General features: G+C 38.5%; 2 pseudogenes; both read left to right on the forward strand.

Annotated features, from left to right (window-relative positions):
* Window positions 1-24,937, forward strand: part of LOC122124944 — a 168,735-nt pseudogene that overhangs the window by 19,347 nt on the left and 124,451 nt on the right.
* LOC122124955 lies at window positions 21,915-22,011 on the forward strand (annotated as a pseudogene).

Genomic DNA, 24,937 nt, shown 5'->3' on the forward strand with positions numbered 1-24,937 from the left:
TAATAGATGAGAATAAATGTAATAAGTGTTTTAGGTGCACTTACAGTTCATAAAATAAATGCTAAATAAACAAATCAATAATAAAACATAATGAAGCACTCCAACAAACAAAATATAGAGTGAATATATAGATGTAAGTATAAATTGTATATTTAACATGTCTATAAATTTTATGAGGGGTTGAATTCAGGCCTAGGGAAGAGTTTAGTTCATGCACGATTCTCATAGGAAATGATAGGCAAGACGTATGGCACAACGATTATTTTTAATTAAGAGTTCATGAAGTCTGACAATAAGAATCACATTCAGGAACTGGAGACAATGGGAAAGATCCAAGAATCAGTACTCACATATTAGGATTCCAACACAGCCCGCCACATCTCCTACTCTATCCAAATAGGTATTTATTAGCATACTAGCTTCAGCATGTGAATGGATGAATATTGTGCCTCCGGGGATCGATCTCAGGTCCCGGGTACAACCTATCTCTTTCGTTGCTCACAGGCCAGTATCCTCACCTGGACCCTTCTGCCAATTGGGCCTGCTAAGCTCTGAGTTCAAAACCCAATACTGCCAAAAGATGAAATCTGATGTGAGAAGCCCATCGATCCGCCTGTTTACCTGTCCTGTGAAAGTCGTAGGTCTCAGGGAGGATGGAGAATTTTATATAGGCAACTCTATAGCCATAGGAAAAGGTTGTCATCTGTGTTGGCACAGTTATGTCTGTAATCATACTCAATAAAACACAAAATGCATCCATTACTAAGACACACAATAAAAAGAGTAACTACACTGAACTCATGATGCATTCCACACATGTATGTAAATAGACATCCTATGTGTAAAATAGATGGGTATATTATTTTTGCCAGTGCTGGGGCTTCAAATCAGACCCTGCAACCTGGCCTGATATTGTAGTCTTCAAGGATGGTGAGCTTCCCTTTCCCCCACAGTGCTGTAGATTTACCCAGAGTTAGAATCCCAGCTGTGGCAGAAAAATGGTGTGAGTTCTGATCCAGGCTGCTTTATTTATATTATTATTATTATTATTACCAAGGAAAGGATTTCAACTAAGTTTGTGGAAACTCTGCTTCAGCTTCAATAATCTTAGGTTGGTGGGCTGCCATTGGCCCATAGCCGATCCTGGGATCGTAGGCCTTGAAGACTTGCAGGAAAACACACACACACACACACACACACACACACACACACACACACACACACACACACACAGAAAAAAAGCCACGGGATGGATTTTTTACATTTTGTTCCTTTCCACGGTGATCATCCTGGGTCTTAATGATATGCCTACAAAAGGTTCTTCACCTTGCATTGGTGAAAGCTAGCGAGATATCGGGGAAGCCATAGGACCATGCAGCAATGTAGGCCCTGAGTTCGAGTACTGGTCCTGACACCTACCAATGGGGGAAATCCCAAGAGACTCATTCCTCTGCATTAAAATACCGATGGAATGTGAGCAAACTCATGATTGAATGAGAAGTTTCTGCGTGAATCAGTCTAGTCTAAAATTAGATGCAATGATCCTAGCACCCTGATTGATCTTAATGAATAGTTTATTAAGCATGAAAAGAATCCTATTCCTTCAATGGTGGCACAGTAACTACCTAAGAGTTGGTAGGAATGTAGTTGATAGGTAGATGTCTCTGCACTCTATACAAATATATATATATATATTTATTGGTATACTACCACCTGCCTATCCATGTATGGCTATTTTGTCCACCCCTGTGGCTCAATCTCAGGGTCTGCGAACTGCCTGGCAGCTTCCTGGGCTAGAAGTTGCTGTGCTGACACACCCATTCATGAATTGGGTCTGCTAAGCCCTGAGTCCAGGTCCCAGCACTGCCAACAATTGGATCATGGAGTAAGAAGCCTAGTGTGATACCTGTTTTCCTTTTCTCTGAGAGTCCTGGGTATAAGAACTACCTTCAACTTATGAAGGGATGACTGCTGTGTGCCGTCTCCCCCCACCCCCTACCTAAGGGCTCCATCTCAAGTCCTGGGAAAGGCCTTCCTCAATAGTGGCTCACAGGCTGGTGTGCTCACATGGGCCCATTTGTCACTTGGGTCTGCTAGGCTCTGAGTTCAGATCCCAGCAGTGCCAAAATTTACCCTGATGTCAGAAGCCAATCGTTGCACTTGTTTTTCTTTCCTGTGCAAGTCCTGAGTCTCAGCTAGGATGGAGAATGCATTGGTCACCCTGTGGCCATGGGGATAGGTTGTTATCCATGTCAGCTGAGTTATACTTGTCATCATATACTCAAGAAAATACACAATACATCCATGAATAGCATACAAAGTAGAATAATTACACTAAATGCACAATGCAGTCCACACACAGATGTGAATATATATCCCATGTTTAAGTGATCCATTCAGGACTATTGTGGCCTCCCTGGGGCTCGATCTCTGTTCCTGGGAAAGGCCTAGCTACTTAGTGGCTCACAGGCTAGTGTGTTCACCATGACCTATTCACCAATTGGGCTTGTTAGGCCTTGAATTCAAATCCCAGCACTGCCAAATGATTCACCTTGATGTGAGAAGCCAGTCATTGCACCTATTTTCCTGTGTTGTGCAAGTACTGGGTCTCAGCTAGGATAGAGAATGCATAGGCAACTCTATACTCATGGGAATAGGTTGTCATCTAGGTCAAAACTTTGATATCTGTCAACCAATACTCAAGAAAATACACAATACATCAATGAATAAGACACAAAATAAAGAGAATGACTACACCAAATGCAAGATGCTGCCCACCCATGTATGGAAATATAGATCCTCTGTTTAAATGATGAATTTATGACTATTTTGGTCCCCACCAGGGCTTCATGTCAGGTTTTGGGAATGGCCTAGCTCCTTAGTTCCTTAAAGGCTGGTGTGTTCACCATGACCCATTCTGACCCATTCACCAATTGGGCCTGCTAGGCCTTGAGTTCAAATCCCAGCACTGCCAAAAGATTCACCTTGATGTGAGAAGCCAATTGATCCTGTCCCATAAAAGTCATGGGTCTCAATGAGGATGGAGAATTCTATATAGACAACTCTATAGCCATGGAAATAAGTTGTCATCCATGTTAACACAGCTATATCTATCACCATACTCAATAAAATACACAATACATCCATGAATAAGAAACAAAATAAAATGAATAACTACACTGAATGCAAGATGCATATCACACCTGTAGGTAAAGAGAGATACTAAGTTTAAAAAAGGTGGGCTTGTTATTTTGTCCAGTGCTGGTGCTTCAAATCACGCCTTGGACCAGGCCTGACATTCTAGTCTTCAAGAATGGTGAGCTTCCCCTTCCCCCAAAGTGCAACAGAGCTACTCAGACTCCAGTTCAAATCCCAGCACTGACAAAAGATTCATTCTGTTGTCAGAAGCCAGTCGTTGTTCATGTTTTCCTCTCCTGTGAAAGTCCCGGGCCTCAACTAGGATGTAGAATGCATAGGCAACTCTATAACCATTGGAACAGGTTGTCATCCATGTCAGCACAGCTATACCTGTCACCATACTCAGTAAAATACACAATAACTCCATGAATTAGACACAAAATAAGGAGAATACGTGCACCAAATGCAAGATGTTGTCCACACATGTATGTAAATATAGATCCTATGTTTAAATTATGAAGTTATTACTATTTGGCCCTCCCTGGTACTCGATGTCAGGTCCTGGGAACGGCCTATCTCCTTCGTTGCTCACAGACTGGTGACCCTTGACCCTTTCCCCAATTGGGCCTGTATTCTCTGAGTTCAAATCCCAACACTGCCAAAAGATGAATCCTGATGTGAGAAGCCCATCGATTCACCTGTTTTCCTGTTCTCTGAAAGTCCTTTGTCTCAGCTAGGGTGGAGAATGCGTAGGAAACCCTATAGCCATGGCAATAGGTTGTCATCCATGTAAGCACTGTTATATCTGTCACCTTACTCAGTAAATTACACAATACTTCCATAAGACAGACAATAAGAAGAAGTACACCAAACGCAAGATGCTGTCCACACATATATGTAAATATAGATCCTATGTTTAAATTATGAATTTATGACTATCGTGGCCCACCCTCGGGATCAATGACAGATCCTGGGAATGGTCTAACTCCTTTGTTGCAAACAGGCTGGTCTGTTCACCTTGAACTATTTGCTAATTGGTCCTGCTAGGACCTGAGTTCAGATCCTTGCACTATCAACAATTGGATCATGGAGTAAGAAGCCAAGTGTGAAACCTTTTTTTCCTTTTCTCCGAGAGTCCTGGGTGTCAGGCTTGATGAAGAACACATCTACAAATTTAGATCCCATGTAATAGGATGTCATCAATGTAATAAAGGCAATGGGTGTCATCACTGTAAAATCAATGGTAAAAAATTAATAAAACAAAAAGTACAAGGAACAACACATCAAACGTGTATGGACTGAGCATCCATAGGTAAGTACAAATCTTGGCTTTACAATGTATATAAATAGTATGTTTTCCAAAGCTGGAGCTTGAATTTTGCTTAGAGTACAGGCCTGATTTTCTTATCTTCTAGTACAGTGAGCTTCCCCTTCTTCCACAGTGCTGCAGATTTACCCAGACCCTGAGATCAAATCAAAAGCCTGGCAGAATAAATGGGGTGAATTGCAAGCCAGGGAGCTAATTTCTTTTAATTTTTTTTTGCTCAGCAGGGGCTTGAACTAAGATTGTGGCAACTCTGCTTCAGCTTCGATCATCCTATGCTGGGGTGCAGCCACTGGACCCACAGCAGATCCTTGGATCCTAGATCCCCAGGCCTTGTGTGGCAAAAATATACAGAAAAATGCGGTGAGATGGCCTTTTTATGTTTTCTTCCTTTGCATGGTGACCCTCTTGGGTCTGAATGACACTGTTGCAAAGGGTACTTCACCTTGCATTGCTGAAGTTTGGCAGACTATTGGGGAAGCCATAGGCCCACATAGGATGTAGGCCCTGATTTCGAATCCCCATCCTGACACCAATCAATGATAGGAGATACTAACAGACTCATTCCCATCCATGGGAATAACAAGGTAATCCTATCAATGTCATAGTTGAATTAGTTGATCGTGAATGAAGCTCCTATAAAATCAGACCCATCATTTCAGGAGACTGATTTTATTTAATATATATGAAGCATTAAAAGAATACTATTACTTACAGGAATGCAATAATTTCAGATATTGATTGATTTAATTAATATTTTGTTAAGAATGAAAACGACAATAATTACATGGAGACATAATAAATACCCAAGAATTAGTAGGAATGTAGTCTATATAACTAAATAATGTATAGGGATCTCTGACACTCTATAAAGATATTTATTTATTAGAGTACTGCCATCTGCATGTCAGTCTGTTCTTATTTTGTCAACCGCGGTGGCTCGATCTCAGGTAGTGGGAACTGCCTGTCAGCTCAACTTGCCACAAGATGGCATGCTGACACTCACTCATTCATGAATTGGGCCTTGCAGGCAGTGATTCAGATGCCAGCATTCCCAAACAATGAATCGTGTAGTAAGAAGCTGATGGTGACACATATTTTCCTTTTCTGTGAAAGTCCTGGGTGTCAGGAAGGATGTGCAATACATATGCAAACCTATATCCTATGTAATAAATGTAATCACTGTTCTATGTGTCATAATAGTCAATAAAATGAGTAGTCAATACATGAATAAAACAAAAAATAAAATGAATAACTACACTGAATGCAACATATGTATATAAATATAAATCATATATTTAAAATGCACACAAATAGGATGTTTTCTTGTGGTGGGCATCGATTTCAGTCCTAAGGAACAGACCTGAATTTCTTGAATTCAAGGAGGCAAGCTTCCCCTTCCCACACAGTGCAACAACAGTGTTATCCAGACCATGAGTTCAAATCCCAGTCCTGGCAGAAAAAATGGCATCTCCATTCTATGTGATGCTCAATTCTTAGGTATTTCATTTGGGCTCCATTTAATGAATGTGATTGTTTAAATGCTTCATAAAGTATTAATTAAAATCGACCAGTGTCCTATAATATAATTGTGTATAATTTTAACCTTGAATCATTCAAGAACTGCCCATTTAATCATAACATACATCACATTCCATTGGTAATCATATGAATAGTAATGAGTTTCTTAGGATCTCCTGCCATTTGGAGGTGGCAGGACCAGGATTCCAACTGTGGGCTCCAGCTACCACCACTTAAACCTGAGGATAGGGAACTCACAGGTCTGTACAAATACATCAGTAAGACTAATGATTAGGCAGGCACCGGTGTCTCCCAGCAGTCCTCCTTAATACTTACAAGGCTGTGATAGGAGGATCATGGTCAAAGTCACCCTAGGCAGGAAAGTCCTTGAGACTCCTGTCCAACTTGTGCCAACAAAACCAGAAGTAAAGCCATGTGGCTCGATTGGTAGAGGGCCAGCCTTGATCAAAATCAGCTCACAGACTGTGCCCAGATCCTGAGTTCAAGGTCTGGGACTGGGAACAAACAGACATACACAACAATCTGTGCAGCCATCCAGATAAAGCAGGTCATCTTCTTGTCCCCAAATGTATTGGACAGAGTTCCCTGGGAAAGGGCCTGCCATCATCTTGACTGCCCATTCTGCCTGCATCACAGGATTCTGGCCAAACACCCATTCTTTCATGGTTCTTTCTGACCAATGAGATACAAGAATGGTGGCCATGCCCACATTCCATGCTTCTCAGTAGCACTGGGATTCCCTCTGTAGGTTGACACCACTACCAGCAGTTAAGGAAGGTAGAGGTGGCTGAGTGATGAGCAAGAGACTCGAGGCCTAGGAGGAGAGGTCTTGCTCAGGCCTACCATGTGCCTGCCTGTGCTCCGGCCCCCTTCTCCCCTTCCCCGTGGCACAGCATTTCAAACCTGGTGCTGCTGGCTCAAACCCATGTTGCCTCTTGGATTCCTCAGGCAATGGTGCAATGATGCGCCACCAGCCAGCTTGTGGGCCTGACCTGGTCCTGGCCTCCTTGTCCTCTGCTCTGGGCCTGATGTCCGCCATACCACTGTGATTGCTGTTCACCCCACCTGGAGCAGCTGCCAACAGCTTTTGCCTCCACAGCACATGTGAGTGGTGGCCACACAGGTCCACTCCCTGCGACCCCATATCACAACCCCTCCCGACCAGGACCCACGCCTCCTCTGTGCCCCACAGTCTGGCCCACTCCCTGCCATAAATGTGCCTCAGGGGTGGGGGTGTGTGTTGACTCAGGATCCCATCCCCATCCCCAGCGTCTAATGTCCCAGGAAATGGGGAGATGCAGGGTTACATGAGGAGTGGACGCCACAAAGTCCCTGGCCTGGAGCAGTGGGAGCCACACAGCCGCACATCTGCACCCTTCCTTTCCCTGGTGGGAACCTGGTGGATTTAGTCAGAGGTGGGGAGCAGCATGTCCACACCTGCCTTCTGTGGTCTTTTCCCTTTTTCTGGGGATGGGAGGCATTGGATGCAGAAGATAGATGCCCCTTGCTGTGTGAACCCTTGTTTTCTGTGCTCAGTCATCCTTTCACCTGAAGACAGAGAGACAGTGACAGAGAGACAGAGAGAGAGATCATCTTTCTCCTTGTACAGTCTGACTGTGCTCAGGTGAGTCATCAGTTGGCAAATTGCAGGTGCCACATGGATGAGTCTTCTGTCACCGGTCTGGATGTGTGTTTGTGTGTGTGTGTGTGTGTGTGTGTGTGTGTGTGTGTGTGTGTGTGTGTAGAAGTGGGTTGTAACAAGGAGGCTGAATGCTTTTGTAACTTCTACCTGCTATTTTTGGGGCATGCATGGTCTTCATAGTTGAGGTCTGGGAGCCTGGAAGGGTGAGACGCTTGAAGGGGACGCAGCACTGTTAAATTAGAAGAATAAGGGATCTGTGTGCCCTGGAGCTGCGTACGCCCTTGGGCCTGGTTGGTGGCAGTGGGAGCTTGGGAGGACCTAGGAGTGCAGCCTGTAGGAGATGGCTCCCCGGAGGACAGAGAGCATGGCCACACTTAGTAAAGATATGAGTCCTGCTAGTATGGAGTGCAACAGCATAGTTCAGACTCTGGGTCTTCTCATCATGACCTCGGATGGGTGAGGCCAACCCTATTTTAAATCTTGAGCTGTTATCTTCAGATCTCAACCTCCTGAGTACCTAGGATTAAAGGCATGAGCCTCTGGCACTGGGACTCTGGTTCTTTTTGGTATATTAGGTTTTGACCTCAAGGCATTAGGCTTGCCAGTCAGGTCTTCTACCAGCTTTTCTGTCTTGGACATTTCAGAGATGGAGAATTAATATATGCTCAGACTGGGGTGGATCACAATTCTCCTATCTGTGACAGGCATGAGCCACCGGGCCCTGTCCTCTGTAGTTGGAATGGTAGATATGTAGAGCCATGCTCAGTCAGAGGTTTAGATGGATTGTCCCAAACTCAGTCCACGGCAGGCCATTTTTGACCACAGGTGAAGCTCTGGGTTACGTCTCAACCATTGGACTTAAATCTCCTCATGGGACAGTTGTGAGGAACCAAGGGATTAATACAGAGGGATCTCTGGAGCAGGGCCAGGCACAGAGGGAGGGGCTGTCAGATATGGTTTTTGGCAGTTCTGTGAGAATATGACAGGAAGATACCCAGAAAGATCTCAGATGGTGGGTGTTATTAATGTTGTGACTGGTATGGGATTATGAAACAAAACATGACTCTCTTCCTTTAATACCCAATCCCCATGAGGAACGGAATCCTTCACTTTGTTCAGTTTTGAAGCTGGGGAAACTGAGGCACAGAGAAGCTGAGTGACCTACTCATGACTCCCAGCTGACAGGATCTGGGCCTGACATCTCTGCCATGCTCCCTAGGACAATGTGTGTTATTCAGTCTACTTCTTGTGGTGGGAAGTCCACTTCTTTTCAGTCGTGGGGCTTGAACTCTGGGCCTGGGCCAGCTCCCTGAGCTCCTCAGCTCAAATCTAGCACTCTACCACTTGAGTTACAGCACCACTTCCAGTTTTCTTGTGGTTCTTTGGAAATAAGAGTCTTACATATGTTCCTGACTATAAACCACAATCCTCATATCTCAGCCTCCATTGTACTTAAGATTATAGGCCTGAGCCACAGGAACCTGGCTTACGTGTAATTCTGACCTTCTTTCTTTTTTTTTCTCTCTCTCAGGAACTGATGGAATGGGTGCTGGAGGAGGTGGCCCAGCATCCCCAACGTGGTTGGTACCAAGGCGGCCCTCTCATTCTGGAGGTGGGCTATGGGTCAGGAGCTGTCTCGCTCAGGCTGTTGTACCAGCTCCATGAGGTAAGTCCCTCTGTGCCCTGGCTAGACCGTGACAGTTATTCATTGTCCATCTAGCCTTACTGGATTCAGTACTGTGATCAATGCCCTTTTCTAGCAAAAATTTCTGGCTGAAATTATGATACATAGTTACAGAATGAAAATGTAATGCCATCTTAAGAGTCATTTAGGGTTCTGGGAATGTGACTTCACGGTAAAATGATTGCCTAGCATGCATGAAACCCTGGGTTCAATTCCTCAGTAACACATAAACTGAAAAAGAAACACTGGAAGTGGTCCTGTGCCTCAAGTGGTAGAGGGTTAGAATTGAGAGAAAAAAAAAAAAAAGCTGAGGAATAATTCCCAAGTGCTGAGTTTCAGCCCCAGGACTGCCAGAACAACAACAGCAACAACAACAATAAACATTTAGTTAGTAAATGCAAAATAAAGAACCCAAACTTGGAATATATAGTTGTTCCTCCCATACTGATACTTGACAATAGTCCCTAATTCATGTACTTTACCTACGTTAGGATACTGTGTTGAAAAAAAAGTTTTGTTCATTAGGTCACGTCAATTAATGCCAGGAATGTGCCTAGATGTCAGGTGAAGATTAATTCTGGAAATTCAAAGATTCCAGGCTTTTGAGTGGGGTCACTGCTAATCACAATGAGAAGGGTAGTCTAAGTGAGATTTGGAAATCATTTTGTCCAGTCATAGCACCAAAAAGGCAGATGTTAATTAACAGTTGTGACAGAAGAGAAGGAATAACTCCAGATGGAAGGAAAGAAATGATAGTAACTAAGGTATAACAGAAACAGTTCTAGGGAACCATTTTTGGTTATTGAAGAACTAGTTATCAACTAGGCTTATTCTTCATTGCCTTTAGCATTCTAAATCTCTTAGGCTAGATAAATGTATCTCCTTCTATGCTGTTCTTTCATACCTGATCTCCTTTGCTTTCTAAAAATCTGTCGTTCTATATTTGCCTATAAACATTTACTGATACTAAATACACCTATTCAGATGTCACAGGATGCTAATGTAAGGGTCCCACAGCTCATGAGTCATTAATGAAACAAAATGGAAAAGGAGGACATATTTACTGCTACCTCAATTTTTCTGAAAAGCTGCAATGTCATCATTTGGTTAAAATTTCCATTCTTTGTCTACTCAGTGTCATTCAGTGCACATAAATGCAAATATGAGCCGGGTGCTGGTGGCTCATGCCTGTAATCCTAGCTACTCAGGAGGTTGAAACCAGAGGATTGTGGTTTAAATCCAGCCTGGTCAGAAAAGTCCATGAAACACTTATCTTCAATTAGCCACCAGAAACCCAGAAATGGTGCTGTAGCTAAAGTGGTAGAGCATTCTAGATAAGCTGAAGAGCTGAGAGACAGTGCCCAGGATCAGTGTTCCATAACCACAATCAACAAAAAAGTGCAAATATGGCTTTAAGTTTCCCCCAAAGGAATGATGAAGTCAATAGTAATCTTCCCAAAGGAGTCAGTGCACGTACTTTGCTGAGTTATTTAAGTTATGGCTTCTTTGCTGAACATATTCTCTCCTTTAAAAATTGTCAAATATTAGCTTTATAGTAAACTTCATCTAATATTTCTTGGTTCAAAAAAGAAGTCCATCCAGTTGATGTCACTTAGCTTTCTTACTGTCTTAGTTCAAAGAAAACCAGGCATGAGAGTCTGTCAAACGCTTATCTGTAATTAAACACCAAAAACCTAGAAGTGAAGTTTTGGCTCAAGCAGTAGTGTACTAGCTTTGTGGGCCGGTGGGAAAGAAAGACAACTGTTCAGGGACAGGGTCCAGCCTCTGAGTTCAAGCCCCAGAACCAGCACAAAGTAAACAAACAAGCAAACAACACAAACCCTAGGTATTTCTTTGGGACTCTCCTTAAAGTAGTAGTGGTCTGAGAAGAGGCTGGTTTTGCTGATCATACTGGATCCTGCTTTTTTGAAATCTTTATTGCTATGGAAAACTCAGGACCAGAATAAAGGAATTGATAACTGACTCCTGCAACAAGAGAATCATCTCAGGAGTGAAACATCCATCCATAAAACACTTCAAAACCTCCATATCTTTGTTTCTTTGCAGTAGAACACTTTTAAAACAAAGTTATTTCCTTTTGCTCTATGTTGGCCTTCAAATGGCATATTGTTTCCTTCTGTAATATTCTCAACTACAAGTTTACAGACAAGTTTTATATGAGTAAAGAACACACTCAGAAATGTCAGGGAGAAAGTTTCCTTCAAGCCTTGAATTCTTTCCTTGTACAGAAAAAAGGAAAGCAAAAGTTAACTTGAACTTTGTCATTCCTCTATGTTCAATTCCTCTCCTGAGATCAATTTCAACATCTAGTAACAGTTACTTCCACTTACTTCCAGTAACAATCTATGGTGCTGCTCCAGATAAAATGAATGTTTTCTGGCTTCATTGAAATAGCACAAGGACACATTTGGACATGAGGTAACACGTGTTTCAGAGACAACTTAGTAAAGAGAAAATATGAAATTTAAATTTCTTATGAATACTTTATTCATGAGTACATTTTGTTCAAACTTCTTTAGTGCTCTGTAAATTAAGGTGAATTTTAAATGGGAAGAAGGTTCTCAGATCATTTTTTGTGAGTGTATGTGCTGTGCCTTAATTTCCCAATTGTACATGAGTTAACAGTAAAAGAAACAATAGCAATAATAGGAGAGAGAAGTTCTGTGTTTATATAAAAGGGTTCAGTAAAATATAGAAGACTCTACACAGAAGACAACATTGAAACAATAAAGCCAAATCCAGTATGTAGATTTATGGGAGTGATATAGAGAAAGCATTACTCCTATATGGAACATGAAGCCACTTCCTTTCTAAATCACACTTGCTAATCACCTAATTTTGTAAAAAAGAGAATGGAAGAATGATTCTGTTTCCAATGCAAGTCATATATGAGATAATGGACTTAACTGGAAAAAAAGAGTCTATCTTGAGAGAATAGGAATTATACTAGCAATGAATCTGGTGGCTAAGATCACATTTCTTTTTTTATCCTTTTCTTATATTCTTTTTGTAGTTGTTGGTCATGGTACTTGAAATCTGGGACTGGGCACTGTCCTTCTGCAATGCAGCTCAAGGCTAGTGCTCTTCCACTTGAGCCACAGTGCCACTCCCAGTTTTCTGGTAGTTATTGGAGAAAAGAGTCTCCAGGACTTTCCTACCTGGGCTGGCTTTAAATCCCAATCCTCAGTCTCACCACACCCAGCTTAGGATCACATTTCTAACAGTGTACACTCAAGATATGTAATGTATATGTCCATCTATCTTTATATTAATTCTTGCGTTAAAAAGCTGGGCTACAGGATAGACTTTACACTCACAAAATTGTTTGTAGTTTAAAAGTTGATACTCCTGGAAAAATAAAACCTAAGAATGTAAAGGAGTCTGAGAAGTTCAATTTGCATCCAGCCTGGGCAGCACAGGCTTTGAGACACTACCTATAATTAAACAGCCAAAAGCTGGAATACCAGTCATGAGCAAGATTGCTGAATAAGAGCATGAGGTTTTTGCATACATACATACAAACATACACATACACACAGAGGGACTTACATGTGCACACAAAAATACACAATTAAAACAATTCTCAGAATATGTAGAAAAGTTAGAAAACAATAAAAAATATGTCCTGAGTAAGACTAGAATCAAGTGATAATTTTTAATATTAGAAAGCCCTCAAGGGAAATTTCCCCCCAAAAGTTGAGAATCTTACATAGGTAGGAATCGGAGATAGTAAGAGTGTCAAGCAACATTATTAACGGGATAGGATTCGTGGAGGAATGAATCAGGGAACCCTGTAGGTGCATATGAAAATGTTCATATCTTGTGTCAAATGTTAGAACATCTTTGAAAATAATACATAAACAGTCTGAGCAGTCAGTCTAGTGGATAAGATCATAGGAGAAGTTCAGAATTGCTAGTCTGTTTCTAGAGTAAATAAACTAGGGCAGGACAATGTGATACAAGCCTGGTATTCTAGCACTTCGACAGGAGATTAGAGAATGGAATTACACTGCAATATCTTCCCTGGACCAGGTAGAATAATTTTGTCTCAATAAAACAAACAAAACAACAAGAAAGGAATACACAGTTGGAATTTGGGTCTAATTTTCTCATTATGTTTTGAGAAATCAAGTTTCCTATTGAAATGCAACTCATATATATCCTCTCTTGTGTTTTAAATGCTCTCTTCATTACAGAACATTCTAGATGCAAAATGGCTCATTATTCCCATCCAAAAATTTGCAAAAGTGAGTAACCACCATTCTTTTGGATTCCAAAGAAATGTTGAAAAATTACAAAAGCTTAAGCCTGGAGAAATAGCAAAGTTCATCTAATGTAGGACTTTGTAGACCTTGCTAAATTAGAATTTAGATTTAAAATATATATTTTGGTTTTATTTGTAATCTTATATTCTATAGGATACTACAAAATTCTTTTTTAAGTAGAGGGATTAATTGAAAAATTCACAAATGATTCTGGCATTCTATTTTCCTAGAATATTCTTTCAAGAGAGTTATAATTAGAATATAGTTAATAGATAATTCCCACAGTTCATGTATACCATGTTAATGTGAATAATGTAGACAGAGTTGCCAACAAATGGATGACAGTAATTTATAAATTTAGAAAAACAGCAATTTTTTGAGGGTTTGGTTTAAAATGGTATGAAGAGAGTAATTGTTTGTCATCTTCTTTCTTCAACCTATAAGTAACACAGGAAGCCATTTCCTTATTTATGTGCCTCTGTATACATTGAGGAAAATGCTAGGTCTTGGGCTTGTATTCAACTTTGCTTTTGTTTTATTGGTTTGCTTAGAGCTTGAACTCTTGGCCTGGACAGTGTCTAGGAGCATGTTTATGCACAAGGCTCGTGCCCTACCACTTCAACCTCAGTGCCACATTGTGTCTGGCTTTTACGGAGAAGTATATTGGAGATAAGATTCTAAGAAACCTTCCTGCCAGGGTGGGCTTTGAACTATAATTTTCCGATCTTAACTTCCTCAATATCTATGATAATTAAAAAAGTATAAATATAAATAATATTTGCAAGTGATCTGATCACAAGAATACCAGTGGAGGAAAAATGATGCAGCTCAGTTTATTGTGGTGTTCTTTCCAGAACACGGAGGGCATCACATTAGCAGAGGTATAGTATTTTTCACAATAGAGACAAGCTATTCATGATATGAATTAAGGAATTTTAAGGTGCCTCTTACAAGTTGGAAACTGTTGGGCTAGGATGACTTCATGGCATAAATCTTGGGATTGATGGTCATAGAAATAACAGCTTACTCTGATAAAAAAAAAAATTGCTTACTCTTTTTTTTGTTGTTGTTGGTCGTGAGGCCTGAACTCTGGGCCTGGGCACTGTCCCTTGGCTCTTCAGCTCAAGGCTAGCACTCTACCACTAGAGTCATAGCTCCACTTCTGTCTTTTTCTGCTTATGTGGTGCTGAGGAATCGAACCCAAGGCCTCATACATGCGAGGCAAGCACTCTACCACTGAGCCACCTTCCCAGCCCCCAAAATTGCTTACTCTTGACGAATTAATTATTACAGATGCTTCATAGTTTTATCCTCTATGAGAATGTGGCTATTTTTCTGTTGACTTCTCAATCTGTAACACCCCCATTGGAAACTGCATCTATTGCAGAATTTCATAATATGCAAAAAAGTACTGTTTTGAATCTCTCAGGTATGGAATGTTTAGAATTTAAAAATGAGTAATTATGAGTAGTTATTTCTCATAGGAATTTTGAAGAACACATGTATTCTGTCCTCTTAACAACTTATTTAATTTTAAAAGTTATGGGTTTCCATAGCATTAAAGTGGTTTTCTGTTTTAGAATGAGAAAATATTAAATTTATTCTTTTTCAAAAAATTCAGCAAGTATATTATGAAAATACTGTCTAGTTGGATAACAATCACGTTGATGACCCTCTGATAAAGAAGAGGTAATTAATTTGAATTAGATGTCAAATAGTATTGATTTTTAAAATATTACTACATAAAGAATAATATTTACTGTGCCAGTACAGTGAAATTACATTTTATGCAGCTTATTTTTTCAATTTTATTATCAAATTGATGTACAGTGAGGTTACAGTAATTGTAAGGTAGTGAATACAAAACATTTCAAACTTGTTACCTCCCCTCATTTTTCTCACAGTTTTCCTTCACCCCTCACAAGCTGTAATGTACATTTCCAATATATTGTCTTGTGAGTGTTGCTATTGCGTTGATTTTCCCTTTGTCCTTTGTCTCACCATTTTGCTTTTCATCTTCCCTTCCCTATTTAAGGTAAATGCATACAGTATACAAAATCAAATACAGCAGGAATGAACAATAGGGGAAAAACCCAGAGAAAACAAATCACATAGTTCATCAAAAACAACAACCACAATTGAAAAATTCTGGTTCCATATCTTGGAATTCATTTTGTTAGCATCAGTTTATATGGTTATGTATACGCCGTACAAAGCCACTGGAAAATAATAGCTGCATGGACACCATATCATGAAAACAGCATGTTAACTTTTTGATGGTAAAGGTGGAATTAGGATTGGTGAATTCGTGGTTCTGATAAAGGAATTTCAAGAGTTTTAAAGTTTGACAGGTAAATTTGAGTTGTTCAAAATTTTTAACAACTTAGCCTATTAAGAAAATTTAAAATTGCCTGGGAGAATAAGCTTTCATGCAAAGAAATTCACGAAGATTTAGTAGAGAGGAAGCAATGTGGGTGAAGATGCTCATTTTCACACTAAACAAACAAACCTCAGAAACGTTGCTGTAAATCCTGTAGGTTCCCTTGGAATTATCCTTACCCAGGAAATATATTCTTACTGTTTGAAACAAGGATATACTGGAATTTAAATTCAAATTCTTAAAAAATAAGACATCAAAATTTGGGAATTTACCTTTAATTACCAAACAGTAATTCTCTGAAAAAGATAATTTGAGTCAAAATATTTAGGGAGAAAGTGCCCTCCACAATGAAAGAAGGTGTTGGGATTACACATTTCTGTTTCTAACACTTTCCACAATGTCTTTGCATGTGAAGCAGTGAAACACAGAAAAAAATCTGATTGGATACTTCAAACCAATGATTTCACATTTCTAAGTGGCTCACAAAAAATAATATCCTTAATAACATGAGATAGTGAAGACTTCTCTTATTACATAAGCCAAAATGTTTTGGGTTCAGAAAAGAATTGACCAAATGGAAAAGGTAAGAAAACATAGTTCTTAGAAAGCCTAGCTAAGCGTATTGGCTTCAGCAGTGAAGGGAGGCCAAACTTTTTTATATAAATTGTGTTAATATTTTTTTTGGAGGTTCGGTCGTGATGCCTGAACTCTGGGCCTGGGCGCTGTCCCTCAGCTCTTCAGGTCAAGGCTAGCGCTCTACCACTTGAGCCACAGCACCACTTCCGGCTTTTTTCTTTTTGCTTATGTGGTGCTGAGGAATCAAACCCAGGGCCTCAGGCATTCAAGGCAAGCGCTCTACCAAAGAGTCAACTTCCGAGCCCTAAATTGTGTTAATAATTTTACTACCAAAAGTGATTTTACAGAGCCTATTTGGCTCACTACAATGCAGAACAGATTGAATGAAAATATGAAAATAAATTCCACATCCAAATGAGGCAACTTAAAGAGTTTTAAAAGAGAAATCATGAAGATGTAACAGTGGTGGAGCCCATATAGTCCTTCAGCTTCACTAGACTTGAAGCCAAAATGCTGTGATTAATTGGAAATCAGGCAAGAGCTAAGAGGAGGACATAGAAGCAGGACATAGAAGCATTGTCCTTTTGTAACAGACACTGTCTTACTAGTTATAGGTGATTTAACTCTCCTCTCCTCCATACATCTTGGTGAACAAATGCAAGAACAAGAGCAAAATAATCTATTGAAATAATTTTGCGTAGAATAACTTCATTGTTCCTGATATGGTATCTAAGGCGAGTCTTAAGATAGAAGATAAAAGTGCAGTATTTTTCAGTTTCCTCTAACCATCTTCTTAGCAAAATATATCTTTTAGGTTAGAATTGATTGAACCAAAAAGTGATGGAGTACTTATTTTTGTGGGCACTTTAGACACAAGAAGACTTTCAAGGTAAAAGAAAAAATACAGCCAAATATTTGTGATCACAGCTTCTTGAACTGTTTGCTGGAGACAAAGTTTTACATTAGATTTCTTCTCATTGACATAGATGTTGTTTCATGGCAACCAAATGCAAGAGGGAAGTTTAATAGACTCGCTTGGCCAATTAAACAGCATGAAAGAAGAAAATGGCAAATAATATTTAAGGAATTACTTTGACCAATTACTTTGTCAGAAGAAAGAAAGAAAAATATAATTAAAATCAATTGACTTAAAAGTATTAAGAAAGAGTAGTGAAGAGAGATTAGAGAAAACTTAGAGGATTGTTTTCTCTCCAGTGGTGTAATGGGTTCTTGATCTTGTTTCTTCCATTCTGTCTTCACAAGCTATCGAGTGTGTCTCACGACTGGATTATCCAGTTCAGACAGAGAACTCGAAGAAGAAATATAATATTTGCAGCAGATGTAGGTGATTTATAACCTTAGACAATCTATTTAAATCTGTTCAAAATTCTCCCCTATCCCAAACTGCCACACTGACTCCAGTAGAGTCTGCTTAGCATGGGAAACCATCTATCAGACCATGATAGGGGCTTCAGAGACCTATCTCTGAGTTTTGGGACTTCACCGAAGTCTACCTCAGAGAATGGGGCTTTACAGAACCTATCTCCAAGTTTTGGGACTTCACCGAAGTCTACCTCGGAGAATAGGGCTTCTAAGAAGCCTACTCCTGGGAAAAGGCTGCCAAACCCCTGGGAAAAGATGTGTTTCTGCCTTTCTTCACTGTATAAGAGTGCCTATTAATCTTTTACTGTATTGGGGGTTTCACAAAGTCACTTCAGCAGAAGGAATTGTTTGTAAGGGACTTACAAGAAGCAGTAGGCTCAGCTAGAACAGAAAGAATGTATGGCAATTGCTGAGATAATTATTTAGGAGAAAGAATTTCCTGCTATTTACTAAGAGACTTGCTAGATCCAGGTCTCCTTGAAGTTTACTATTAAAAAAGGAACAGGAAAGATCTTATGGGAAAGTTAAGGCCTCTATAAAAATAGGTAATGGTTAATTGGTGACAAACATGGAAACCCAAACCCATTGTATTCCTTAGAGATAAGCCAGAGACAAATGCCTATCAGGTGCCCAGCTGGTGACCACCCAAGAATGAAGCCATGCAGCAAGATTGTGTAACCTTTTGCCCTTTCTCATGAAGACTTCTGTTATAAAAGTTTGTTATCCTCTGCATTAAATCGCACTCAGCATCCACTCCTAATGTGTGTGAGTTGTCTGTTTGCCATCTCCCCATCCTATTCCAGGTTCCTCCCTTAGGTGTCCTCCGTCGTCCCGACGGAACCCGGTCCGCGGCACCAAACTTCTCTCTTTGTACAGCTTTGTTTGTTTTCTCAAGACGACCTTTCCTTCATTAACTGCTTAAAATTTGGGGAGGCCATATTCATACTTTCTAGAGATTTCAGGTTGGTTGTGATTTCTGTGTGTTTTTGTTTTTTGTTGTGTTTTTTAATTGAATTACAAAAGGTTGTGCAAGTGTTACAATTAAATATATCCATCTAATTGTCCAATGCTCTTGGATCAGAGTCACTCTTTCCGTCATTCTCAACCAACCTCTTCCCCAAGATTTATTTCAGATTTACCACTTCCATTATCACATTTGTACATTGAGTATTCTAGCTGTACTTGCCCCTTGTTCATTTTTCATTCATTCTATGTCTTTACTATAATTCCTTTCTGTTTTCAACTTCCTGATAGTCATCCTGTTACACTGTCTATTAATACTTTGAAAGGATGTACATTTCATGGAGTTTCCATACTGCATATGCTTGAACTGATGTCAGCTTATATTTCCATAATTCATTCAAATTTGCAAGACAGGAGACGTGAAGCACCTAAACATGATTTTATTCTCATCCATTTGGAAGATTAATCTTTAGTCAAAAAGAAAGTAAAAAAATTGGCATAGAATGTATTCCTAACTACCAGTTTTTATAAATGGCTTTGTACAATGGTGTGATTGTTTTATTTAACATGGAATAATATTTTCTACTACCTATAAGTTTTGGAAAAAGAAGAAAACTAAAATTTATTCCTATAGAGGAATATGATAGAAATAGAAGACAGATTTTATGTTTGTCATATCTCTGATGAGTACCAATATTCAAGACTTAAGTCATATTCCTTCCTATGTTAGACAGATAGGGAAAACATATTATTACATATGATAAGACAACTACTTGTGACTTTTTAAAGTGTACCTTATTAAATGATGACATTGACTTTATTAGCTAATATTTGGGTTTGAAATTTGGGAGGCTGATCTATTTAACACATTTCTGGAAGGCCCCTACTGAAAAACACAAATTGTGGGTGGTACTATTTCTACACTTTAATGAATGGTTAAACGTGTTTGGCTTTGGTGCTGGGTAAATAATTCAACTCTATTGTAACTTGCTCCCTACACTTGAAAAACTTGTAATGTCACTAAGTATCATCTACTTGTCAAATGTTATTTTGGCGAATGTGATTTTAAAAAGTTAATTTGAAAAGGAATAACTTTCAGAAGATTAAATGTAGATTATCATTGGTTTGAGAGTGACATTTTTATACCACTGAAACATGTTGTACTGAAGTCCCAGTGTTTTGAAACACTAAGGATCTTCTCAGTGTTTTTCTGAATTACATTTGAACTCTAAGTAAGTTTTTCTGGGCCTTGGTAGACCAATTATGGATCTATCCTTCCAGGAACTACTTTTCGGCTCACTTATTCAGGACTAAAATCTTTCATTAATCATAGGGGAGGGGTATTAAAAATAATCTTATGACACTTTGTGAACTTGTTCACTCATATGGGCTGGTCATCTGTAAGTTGAATGTTTGAATTTTGTGATCTCATCTTTCATTTTAAGTTGCCATGCATTTCACAATTGCTTACTGCTAATTCCTGCATCTCAAGGAATTGGGGCCCTGAAATATAGGAAATTAGAAATTGAGATGGATCTTCAATTACTTTGTGTTGGCATGTTGCATGGACCTTGGTGAGAAGTCTTGCCTCTGTTATCTGATGATGCCGGTAACTGGGACCTGGGATCCTAGGAATCATTGTGTCATGCAGAAGAACAATATTTGTTAGACATCTTATCAGCAAAATTTGGGCATAATTAGTAGGAATGCTTCAGAAATATGGAGAAAAACAGTTTGGGACCAGCGAGTTAAAACAATAAACAGAGAAGCAGAGTAAAATCCCTTTTAGATTAGCGGAAAACAACATTGTTTTTTTTACCATGTGAATTCAGAAGACCAAGAACAGTTAGAATGTATCACAAGTTTATACCAAAGACATTGCGCTGATACTTTTTATATTCTAATATACATTTTAAACCTAATTATTTATATTCCAATTCTATTTATTGGAATAAATAAATATTAATTTATTTGTGAAATTATCAACTAATTCTAGTAAGTTTCACTGTGTGAAATATAAAATCAGCACATATAAATATAAAATATATAACTATATATAATATAAGAAAAAGACACATGTTTTGCATTGTTCTGTTGTGGTTACAATATCAAAGGCAACTCTGTTTTAAAGTATTATTTCATTATCTCTACCTCAGAGTTGGACCTAAAGCTTTACCATTTGTAGATTTACAGCCTGGAGGCAAGATAAAACACTGTGATTAAAACATTACCAATTTAAGGCCTAATAATTAGAAGAAACATCTGGACTTCTTCTGCAACTATGAAAATATTTGGTGATAGAAATGCAGTGGTGTAAGTTCCTGCCTGCTTGGATGGTAGACAGGCCAGGACATTAAGTAATCATGCATATGATCAATTTTTCACCTTCTTGGCTTTAGCTACTTTTGAAATGTTAGATATAATAAACAATTATATTTTGATAAAATACCTTCTAGTCTGAACAGTTCTGACTGAACTGTTTATCTCTCTATGATCCTTGTAACTAAGATTAGTTTTGTTCAAGTAAAACAATCTATGCTGTCATTTTAAGATATTCCTATTAGTCTGTTCCTACATGGGAGAAGAGTAAAGGGTCAGGTAGACATTTGTACCAGTAAGACCTCATTTGGGAAAATGTGAGCTGCAGAATGTTAGAAGTAGCTCTTAAGCAAGGCTTACTTTGAATCCATTAGCTACACAAACCTAAGTCAGTTGGATCAATAAGTACTTGAAAAAGCCATCACCTTTGGACCTAGCTATAAATTATTGAAAGTATGATCAAATTCCAAATGAAAAAGACTTAAAATTGTCATTGACAAAAAAAATTGCAAATGTGAGCAATCAATTGAACATATAATTTTTCCCTATTCACAGAATTTTAGGGAAATAATAGCATTGTTAGGAACAATAAGGATTCCTTGTTCCAAGTAGGCACCCATGGATATAAGCCTGTATAAAGATTGCATCATTAACTACTTAAATTTAGAAGATACTACATGCTTCAGCAGCACGTATTCCCAAACTACACTACAGAGATTAACATGGCAATTGCACAAGGATGATATGAAAATTTGTGAAGTATTCCATATTTTTCATTCTTCAGATGCAAGAAATGAAAAACAGTTATTAAAAAAGTTGATTACAAAATAACAAATGTAACAACAAACGTAATTACTTTTAATTAAATTTAGATTGGCATTAGTGTATTAAATCTTCACCTCAGAAAGGCGTTTACATAGCATAAACTTTACAAAACTTTTGAAATTAGACAAAATTGTCATTTTATCCCAAACAAAATTAATATTAGGACCTAGGGAAAAAAGGAATCTAAAACTTTCTATATGGAATACAATCTGAAAGGACACATTAATGAACCTATATATTATAAAATAATATAGAATTCAAAGTATATCTAGGAAAGAATAAAATAAATTATGAACATTATACAAACATAGAATATAGAATATTTTAAAATATTCTTTTTCAGACAAGCACCAGAAATACTTTAGTTTCTGTACTACTCATTTCAACAGATACGTTAAAATTATTTCTGATTAAAAAATCACAAACTCTGCAGAAATCATTATACATGTATACAAAAACTCTTGAATACATTTTGACATCCAATGCAGGCAATTCACTTTGAAGAATTCCACATAATTCATGAATTTTTACAGTAAGTATTGGTGTTGCCGGGCACTGGTGGCTCACTCCTGTAATCCTAGCTACTCAGGAGGCTGAGATCTAAGGCTCACGGTTCAAAGCCAGCCCGGGAAAGAAAGTCCGTGAGACTCTTATCTCCAATAAACCACTAGAAAACTGGAGGTGAAGCTCTGGCTCAAGTGGTAGAGCACTCACCTTGAGCTGAAGAGCACAGGCATAGCGCCCAGACCCAGTGTTCAAGCCCCATGACCGAGCAAAAAAAAAAAAAAGATACTGCCCTTATTTGGATTGTGGAAATATTTTGTATGGACACAAAGGATGGACTTGCATTTTTGAAATTTAAGAAACTTAACCCGACCATTAGGACTTAAGAGAACAATTTGTACAGCCTCCCACAACTTCATAGAGGTAGTGATAAATACTTATCCTTTGGTCAATTTCAAATGCAGTTTCTTCTAAGTTGTTCTTCACACCTGGTTTTATATAATGGTTCAACAGAAGGAGATCCAGTGTATCTTTGCTATTTCAATTCTCAGCAGTAAGATGTAAGGTGGTCAAGAGGCCTTTATTTGGCATTGGTATCTGTATCATGATGAAGTAAGAAAGAAGCCACTCTGGTATTATTCCACATATATACACTGTGCAGGGGTGTCCAGCCATCTACAGTTATTGCATTTGCCACTTGAGCCACCAACTCATGGACAATGTCTAAGTGTCCACTGTAGGCTCCCTGATGAAGAGGGGTATACTCATCATCATCCCCTATTATTCACATGAGTGGCCTTTTTGAAAAGTAGTCTCTGCACTGTAGTAAGCTGAATATTTTCGGTAGCCCAATGAAGAAATTTACTTGGATCCTTCTCCATTTTTTGTTTTGCAATTGATACTATTGCTTACTTTTCCATCTTGTTCCTCATCTTCCTAAGAATTGACTAACCAGAGACTTTGAGAGCCAGTGGGAATGAGGTTTCCATGTATTTCCCTAATAGTTCACATTGGTTGAACTGGTCAGAAATATCCGGTGAATTTTCTGCATAACTTTTTTCACCATGATTTTTATTCTCTTTTTCTAATTTTACTATTCGAAATTATTCTAACTGGAGAGTAGGGAATTGATGGAGAACAGAGGAAAGATGTTCCTCCCTATTCAAAGGTACAGACTGAAAATGAGGACCAGTGATGTCTTCATGTGCAGCTTATTCTAGGAATGAGAAAATATGAAATAATACCTTCCATATAAATGATTTTGGAAGTGGCAGAGCAAAAAGTGAAATGATGCAACCAAAAATATAAAAGCAAAATAAATTAGGATAATTATGGAGCAAACATTATCTATGAGAATCATGAAATAGAGAAAGGAAGAGAGATAGAGATGTGCAATGACCTAGCTAGCCACAAAATCCATGCCTCTGATCAATTGATAGAGCAAACAAAATTGTATTTTTTAAAAAAGATTGAAATAGAATTTATGTATTTACTTGAAATTAGTAAATACATTTTTAGTAGCCTACATAAAGAGACATAGCTTTGACCAAATTACAGACAAGAATCTAAATCCTTGGTAAATCTAGTAACAGATCTGACTGAAATCAGTTGAATCACACTTTTCCTGTACAATAAAGAAATAGGTCCAAGCTAGTAAAGCAGCTAGAGAAGGCAGGCAGATTGTATCTGTGACAATACTTTGTGTAAAATGGTATTGAGGATTTCTTACTGGTCATCCACTTGCACTGGAAGCATGATTCTGAAATATTGCTTTGCTGATTCTGAACTATTGCTTTGATCATTATATTCTCCATGAAGAAAAAATGAGAATTGATAGTTTAGGACTACTAATACATTTTCACCTTCTCACTAAGCACCTTCAATCATCAAAATCACATGAAGACAATAGACAGGCCTACTTTTTTAGATGAAAACAAGTGTCTTTAAAAAAACAAGGAATTTATGTAGTCATGCATAGGACTTCTATTTTACTAATGCCTCATACATGTTAATAATGTTAGGTAACAATAAATAATGGATCTATTAGAAAGCTCTTAAAGCTCATATGTTCAATAGTAAGTTCTCTTACACAGTATCATGGTATAAATTGTTTATGGTCTTATGAAGAAATTTACATTACTAACTTGAATTTCTGACAGGACAGTATCGTAACTGTACATCTTGCTTCTATACTCTCAGGTTTACATTACTATCTAAGTATGTGCATTAGATAACTATAGAGGAAAAAGTAGAAGCCACACTGATGGCTCATGTCTTTAATCCTAGTTAATCAGAAAGATGAAATCTGAGGATTGTAGTTTGAAAGCAGACCAAGAAAAAAAATTCCATTAGATTCTGATTTGAAAGTAAC

Source organism: Dipodomys spectabilis, unplaced genomic scaffold (assembly GCF_019054845.1).
Source record: "Dipodomys spectabilis isolate Male_0828 unplaced genomic scaffold, ASM1905484v1 ptg000255l, whole genome shotgun sequence".
NCBI lineage: Eukaryota > Metazoa > Chordata > Mammalia > Rodentia > Heteromyidae > Dipodomys > Dipodomys spectabilis.